A 7,790-nucleotide genomic window follows, 5' to 3' on the forward strand; every position below is an offset into this window, starting at 1 on the left:
TGGGGTCCCCCAAGGCTCTGTCCTTGGACCCATATTGTTCAACATCTTCATTAATGATGTGGACATTGGAGTCAGAAGCAGACTGGCCAAGTTTGCCAATGATACCAAACTTTGGGGTAAAGCACCCACACTTGATGATAGGAGGATGATCCAGGCTGACCTTCACAGGCTCAGGAAATGGGCAGATGAGAATCTGATGGTGTTTAGCACCTAAAAATGCAAGGTTCTCCACCTTGGGAAGAAAAACCTGCAGCATTATTATAGGCTCGGCAGTGCTATGCTGGTTAGCACTACAGGTGAAAGGGACTTGAGGGTCATGATTGACCACAAGATGAACATGAGCCTTCAATGTGATGCTGTGGCTAGTAAAGCGAGCAAAATGCTGGCTTGCATCCACTAATGCTTCTCAAGCAAATCCCAGGACATCATTCTCCTGTTGTACTCGGCCTTGGTGAGGCCACAGCTGGAGTACTGAGTTCAGTTTTGGACTCCATAATTCAAACAGAATGTGGAGAGGCTTGAGAGAGTCCAGAGAAGAGCCACGCACATGGTCAGAGGTCAGGAAAACAGACCTTACGATGACAGGCTGAGAGCTATGGGACTCTTCAGCCTGGAAAAGCACAGACTCAGGGGCAATCTGATGGCCACCTATAAGTTTATAAGGATTGACCACCAAGACCTGGGGAATGTTTGTTCCCCAAGGGGAACACTAGAGTGTCCCAAGGGATGACAAGGTTGAATGGTTATAAACTCCTGCAAGACCATTTCAGGTTGGGTGTAAGGAAGAATTTCTTTACTGTCTGAGCCCCCAAGATCTGGAATAGCCTGCCATCAGAGATGATTCAAGGACCTACTTTGAACACCTTCAAGAGAAATTTGGATGTTTATCTTGGTGGGATCCTATGACCCCAGCTGACTTCTTGCCCCTGGGGCAAGGGGCTGGACTTGATGATCTTCTGAGATCCCTTCCAGACCTAATGTCTATGAAATCTATGAAATATCATTACAGAATTTTAATTGGGGCAATTATTTAACTGATATATACATCTCTATGTCAGGGAAGGATTAACCTACCTGCCCAACCATGGCTGCTGGGCCACTGCTCTTCTTGGAGCTGAGCCTGCCCAGAAAGGGGCAATGGCAGTGGCTGGGGATGCAAATTAACCCTGCCCTGCCTGCCCCCGCCCCCGCCCCCCCCAAGACAAGCAGCACAGGCAGCCACCATTACACATAGGGAGAGTGGGGGGCAATGGGCTTGACCTGGGCTACTAGACAATGTGCAAACAATCCAGGTGTTAAGAGCTCCAGGAGCCACCCAAAATTACCATGTAACAAGGCCATGTTATTTCACAGTAAAATAACTATCACTTTTAGGGGGTGTTAGACCCCGACTCCATGCAGCGCCTAATGACTAGGGAGACAACAGTCCAAACACCCATGGATCCTGTTACTCATTAGCCAGAGCACAGGAGGGAGTAAACACCAGCACACATTGCTCGCAACATCTTCATTCAGAATAGAGACAGCTTCGGACAAGGGCCTCATGCTATAAGAGATGCGGTCCTGCCCCAAACAATAGGTTCATCCTACATTTATACACGTTGGTTTATACTCATTAACATTTATTCAATCTCTGTCCTTCCTCCTGTTCCACCCATTTCTCCTCCCATCTCAAGTTCCACCTCTGTTTACTGTTTGCTTCATTAACATGGAATTGCCTATGCATTTCATTCATTTACATGTCTTTTTGCTATAAGCGTATGTCTAAGACCTTGACTCCTGCTCTTTGGTCAATGGGCAGACTTTGACCAAAACCTAGAAACTTCCAGAGGCTTCTTCACCAACCACCATTCACCTTTTTGCATATGTTCATCTTGGATTCTGTTACCAATTACATGTTGTTTTCCACATTCCAACCTGTTTTTTCTGTCTCAGATTGTACCATCTTCCCCCCTTTTTAGGCCCCTGTATCTTATCTCATTCCTTGCTGTAGCTGTACACAGCACATAGACTCACACAGATTTTCTTGCTACTTTTCCCTCAGAAAATGGTTGACACAGTTAAGATGGTTACTTAGCATAAGCAAATGGCTGGCTTAGATATCATTCTGCCTTGTGGTCAGCAGCTCTGCTAAGCCACAGGTCATGCCTTGTATTCAGCTGCAAATCCAGTGCTCCCTAATAATCCAAATTATTGTCACCCTAACAGGGGGCAGTATAGGTATAGCCTATGGTTACATAGTGAAACAGAAGTACTGCTGCAGATTTCCTTTTATTAGGTAAAATGCCATCATTTAAAAATATAGGAGTCTCCATTTAGAAAGAAGGATCATTTTATTTTTATTGTGGAGCACTTCTGCTACTTTTGGATGAAATATACAATTAATAATGAACCCTAGTTATTAAAACCCCTTTTTCAAAAGAGTTGGTATATACCAGCTGGTGTTTTCAGTTCAGAAGGGACTGCATTCCAGAGTCATCTCTTCAAATTTTTAGGCAATCAGACTCTCAGATGAGAACAGTGTGTTATTCAAACCACTCATACTCTTAATGGATTCACAAGCTGTAATCAGCTTGTAAAAAAGTTAACATTACTTCTATTCATATGTCCACTTTTTCAGGGATGGTCATCTTTGCATAGAAGATTGAACTCATTTTTGGGCTACAAGTTGCTGTCTTTGAAAACCTATCAGGTACCTGATCCCTGGTTGTGTGTCTAGGAGCAAAAGTACAATAAAAGCTCTGTTATCCAGTATTTTACTAAACAGCATTTCTACTAACTGGAATTTCCAGCTGGCCAGACAGAGCTGGGGGTGTGGTGGGAGAAGCTCACCTGTGGTGGCTGCTGCTGCCACCCACCAACCTGAGCTGGCACTGATCTGAACTGCCACACCCCCCACCTCCCGCTCTGTGTGCAGCCACTGCCACCCCATTCTCCCCTGCTCCACATCTGGCTGGAAACCCCTGTGCCTCAGGTAATTGGCATTTTTAGATTACCGGCACCCCCCCGTTCCCCATGCATGCCAGAAAACAGGGCTTTTACTGTAAATATGAATGTAGACTGGGAATAGTGTGTACAACCACTTGCCTTAACCAGGAGTGCACAAGGAAACTGGAGTCAGCAATTCAGGGTAGGGGAAGGAGAGGGCAGGATCAGGGGGCTAACAGGTCCAAAGGGGTGGTGGCAGGTCTGAGATGGGGATGTCCAGTCAGGGGCGAGGGCCTGGGGATTAAAAATAGCTTAATCATGGTTGGGGGAAAAGAGGGGTTGGATGGATGTTCCAAGCCCAGGAACTGTGAACACATAAGAAACATTTGATATATTGGATTAACCCATTCCAGATCTAATTTAGTTCACCTCCTGAGGAGATTAACTAACTTAGATCAGTCCCGCCATTTTTCCTGATATAACCCCCTCAAATGTCTGAACAAATGGGTGTTTAGACTGACATAACACTAGAGTGATCTAACTGTAACACCTTTACATACCCATAATGGTTGCCATATTTGACTGAATTAAGTAAATAAGAATGAAATGCAATATCTTTTCTCAAGTTTAAGTTGATAAATAAAACTTCTTGTCTGACGTTCTATGAAATTATGTGTATTCCTCAACAGATGGTAGCCACATCATCTTTAAAACAATTTAACACTTTTCTGATGTTCTAAGGAAGGTATGTTTACCTCTTCAGTCTTACTGGGTTACAATGGAAAGATAACTACTTTGCACATCCATAACACAGTATGTACAAGTTCAACAGAATAACCTGCTGTTATTTTGAGATTGCTGCTGCATTGTTATATGCACAGCACACTGAAGTTTTAATTCTCTTTTTGCCCATGTGGGAGAGAGCCTTTGTCCATGGATCTAGGGCCTTGGTCATGGGATATATTTCATTCTTTTCTGAATCATGCCAAACCCAAATGCACTGTTCAGGCATGTGCTGCAGACCCATCCAAGGTGCCACAAACTGCACACACTGAATGTATGGGCATTTGCTGTGCTGTTAATTTGCAGTGCAATGGGGTTTTTTGACACCATCAGATCCCCATGTCAAAAAAACCCTCAGCAGAAAATAATGCGACAGCACACATGGCAGCAGCAAACACCACCTCAAACTGGAGCCTGGGCAGGTGGACCCACACTCTGGCTGCCATTCAGGCTCCATGTGCCTGGATAACCACTGCTGGACCCCCAGAAGGCCCCCATAACCCCAGCTAAGGCTGCTAGGGCAAGCCCAGGTGCTGGCCCTAGCCTTCCCTACCCTACCCAGGGCAACTTCCCAGGGGCCAGAGCACATATGCATGAGCACTCCCCAGGGACAAGTAGCAGCGGCACAACTATGTTCCTGAGCATTACTTCCCATGCTGGTCCCCTGCAGATGTGTTCCTTGATAATTTTCTCAAAGGTCTTCCCAAGGACTGAGGTGAGACTAACTGGCCTATAGTTACCTGGGTCCTCCTTTCTCCCCTTCTTGTAAATGGGGACCACACTGGCCCTTTTCTAATCCTCAACGGACCTGGCCAGAGCACCATGAGTGCTCATACAGCCGTGCCAAGGGCCCTACTATGACCTCTGCCAATTCCCTCAGAACCCTCAGATGAAGAGCATCCAGACCTGCTGATTTATACACATCCAGCCCTCCAAGAGTTCACTAATTAGATCACTCCTGACCCTAGCCATGGTGCCTTGTCTGCTGAGCCTGTCCATAATCCTAGTGGGGGAGTTGTCCCGGTCCTTGTTCAGAAATGTGGAGGCAAGGAACTCATTGAAGAGATCAGCTTTTTCCTTTGTTGCAATCACCAGATTGCCAAACCTGTCCTGTAGGGGCCCCACATTAGCTGGTGCCTTCTTCTTACTCCCTATGTATTTGAAACATGACTTTTTGTTATCCTTAATTCAGATCACCAGCCCTAGTTCCACCTCTGCCTTGTCCTACCTAACCAGCTCCCTGCAATCATGAGCAATGGAAGTATAATCCTTCTTGGTGATTGCCCCTTGCTTCCATTGACTGTATGCCACCTTTTTTGCCCTCAGGCCCTCCTGGATGCCTTTACTGAGCCAAGGGGCCTTTTTAGCACTCTTGCCCCCTTTGGTTTGTGTTGGGGCTGACTCCCTCTGAGCTATTCAATGAGTTTTTTTGCCTCCGTGTTCTTGAATAGGCATCAAGATAAGTCTCCTAATGGGTTTTCAGATGGGCATCAGCCCACCAACTGTCGAGGCTGACTTGGTGCAGAGTCACTTGGATGGACTGGATGTGTTTAAGTCAGCAGGCCCAGATGAGCTTCATCCAAAAGTACAGAAGGAATTGGCCGGTGTCATAGCAGAACCTTCAAGAAGACAAGGAAGGAGGATCCAAGTAATTATAGGGCAGTCAGTCTTACTTCCATCCTTGGAAAGGTCTTTGAAAAGATTATGAAGGATCATAACTGTGGGAGTCCAGTGGGAAAAATAATGCATCAGGGCAACCTGCATGGATTCATAGCAGGTAGGTCATGCCTAACCAATCTGGTTTTGTTTTATGACAGGGTCACAAAATGCTTAGATGCAGGAGTAGAGGTGGATGTAATTTTCTTGGATTTTAGCAAGGCCTTTGATACAGTATCTCATCCCATTCTCATAACTAAATTAAGAGGCTATGACATAGAAGTTTACACAATCTGGTGGGTAACAAATTGGCTTAGTGGTTGCACTCAGAGAGTGGAAGTAGACAGATTAGTATTAACCTGGAAGGATGTGGGTAGTGGGGTCCTGCAAGGTTCATTCCTTGAACCTATACTCTTCAATATCTTCATCAGTGGGTGTGAAGTGTACTCTGTCCAAGTTTGTGGATGATACTAAATATGGTGGGTGAAGACCACACTCTGGAGGGTAGGGAACAATTGCAGGCAGACCTGGACAGGTTAGAAAAGGGTGGCAGTACAACAAGTACAAGTCCAGAGTGCTGCATCTAGGGCACAAAAATATCCAGCACACCTATTGGCTGGGAAGTGACCCTCTCAGCAGCACAGAAGCGGAAAGGGATCTCAGAGTCATAGTGGACTCCCAGATGAACATGAGTTCGCAGTGTGACAAAATCATCAGCAAAGCTAACCACACATTATCATGCATCAGCAGATGCATGACAAATAGAACCAAAGAGGTGATATTTCCCCTCTATGTGGCATTGGTCAGACTGCAGTTGGAGTACTGCATCCAGTTTTTGGTACTGTACTTCAAGAAGGATATTGATAGACTCAAGAGGGTCCAGAGGTGGGCCACTCATATGGTTAGGGCTTACAGGACAAGCCCTATGAGGAGAAACTGAGGGACCTGGACCTCTTCAGTTTCCACAAGAGAAGGCTTGCAGCCACGTACAAATTAATTAGGGGGACACTGCAAGGTATCAGAGAGGCTCTGTTCACCAGGGTGCCTCTTGGGGTAACAAGGAACAATGGTCACAAACTGACAGAGAGCAGATTTAGGCTAGATATCAGGAAAAATTTCTTCATGGTAAGGGTGTCCAAAATTTGGAATGGACTTCCAAGGTGCTCTCCCCTACCTTGCAGGTCTTTAAGAGAAGGCTGGATAGGCATCTGGCAAGGATGTCATCTGATCCCAGAACTCTTTCCTGCTTGGCAGGGGGTTGGACTCAATGATCTGTTGAGGTCCCTTCTGACCCTAGCATCTATGAATCTATGAAGTGCTGAGCATTCACAGCTACAGCTGAAATCAACCAGACCTGCAGATACTCAGAACCTCTAACAATAAGATCAGAGCTGTCTAAAATTCTTTTCCTTCTTGCAGAGAAATAGAAACTATAGATTAACATGTGGACATTTTTAAACTTTAGTTTTCTCCTTATTTATTAGTAACTTTAATAAGATCATAGAAATGGAAAATCTGTACCCCTTAGTATATACATGCATCACAAGCAAAGTAATCACCTTACCCATGCAGCTGAAAGATATCCTCTCTAACTTTCAGTCCACATACTAAATTAAAAGGATGAATTTATGAACAAAAAAATAGGTCATTTTCATTAGCAGACTTTTATTTTTGAATTTTAATGATGCATTTGAGCTATAATTTCATATATCAGATAAATTCAGATTTTCTCTATTTATGAAACTTCATAAATAAAGATTGTGAAATTATCTTAATATATACTACAAAATTTTAGGAGAACTAAGCATTAACATTTAAATGTAGATAGATCAAGGCTAACTAAGATTGCTGTTTATTCATCCAGTTTCAACTGTGGAAAATATCTACTGGCTCTCATGGCTTGGGACCACACTGTCTTCTAATGATATCATGGGGTGTGTCCCCATGTGCAGAGGCCTGTGTTTCCAGAGGCACAAAAATCAGTGGCACACATGTGCTGCTGCTTTGTGCTCAAGGGCACACCCCTGAACGTGCACTCTGGCACTTGCCAAATTGTCCCAAATGGGGTAGGGGAGGCTGGAGCCAGCACTTGTGCTGGTCCCAGCAGCCTTACCTGAGGTTCTGGGGGCCTTCTGGGGCAGCAGCAATGCTCACCTAGCCACACAGAGCCTAACCAGCAGCCAGAGCATGGTTCTGGACAGTTAGGCTCTATTTCTGGTGGCACATGCTGCCACATGTGCTGCAGCATTTTTTGTAAATATTTTTGTTTTGTTTTTTTCATACTGGGACATCCTGGTATCAAATTTTGGCACTGCACTGAAAATTTACAGTATAACACACAGTTGCATGTTCCCTGTATGCAATTTATGGCACCACAAACAAGTTCCCTGCCCCTCCTGGCCCCCCCCCCACCTGCCCCCAAC

This window comes from Gavialis gangeticus, unplaced genomic scaffold (assembly GCF_001723915.1).
Source record: "Gavialis gangeticus isolate Ggan-Ray unplaced genomic scaffold, GavGan_comp1, whole genome shotgun sequence".
Taxonomy (NCBI): Eukaryota; Metazoa; Chordata; order Crocodylia; family Gavialidae; genus Gavialis; species Gavialis gangeticus.